Source organism: Buceros rhinoceros, unplaced genomic scaffold, assembly GCF_000710305.1.
Source record: "Buceros rhinoceros silvestris isolate BGI_N320 unplaced genomic scaffold, ASM71030v1 scaffold47279, whole genome shotgun sequence".
Lineage (NCBI taxonomy): Eukaryota > Metazoa > Chordata > Aves > Bucerotiformes > Bucerotidae > Buceros > Buceros rhinoceros.
The window spans coordinates 1-655 of NW_010430643.1; positions in this window are offsets into that span (position 1 = coordinate 1).

A 655-nucleotide genomic window follows, 5' to 3' on the forward strand; every position below is an offset into this window, starting at 1 on the left:
GGTGACGGGCGGGCAGGCTCTGACCCGGCCATCTCCGGGCCAGACCGGACCGGACCCCCGAGAGCCTGGAAGGCCTCAGGTTCCTAACGGGGGTGTCGTGCGGTTCCTGCTCCCTAGAGCTTTCCTGCCGCTATGAAGAAAATGCCGTTGCAGTTCGAGAGGTTTCACAAAAAATAATTAATTCCACAAATCTGCAACACAAAAATGCCGCTGTATAGCATAAACCTGATGCCTGCTGCTTTTTGTCAAGGTTTTTCTGTGCTAACATGAAAACCAGCTCTTTTGGGCGGGCGTTTCTACCCCTCCCTGCTCCGTATGTGTGTAAAACCCCGAGTGGTATTTGCAGAAGAGCGGGGGCATCATCTCGTGGCACTGCAGCATTCTTGTGGCTCTGCAGCTTGCGGAGGACCTGAAGGACAGGCAGTCTGACAGGGGTTGCTGAGCCGTGGGGACACACTGGCCGTGCAGTCAGACCAGCCCTGCAGTGGAGCTTTGTCGTGTCCTGCCCTTCTGCTGCTTTCGTGCAGCTCTGTGTCTTTTCAGGGTTGATCACACGAAGAGCTTGATGTGCGTGTTTCCTATCAGAGCTCGTTAGCAGTGCGTACGTGTTTGCAGAGTGCAGCGCCGTGCCAAATACCGGGCTTCGGTAGAACAG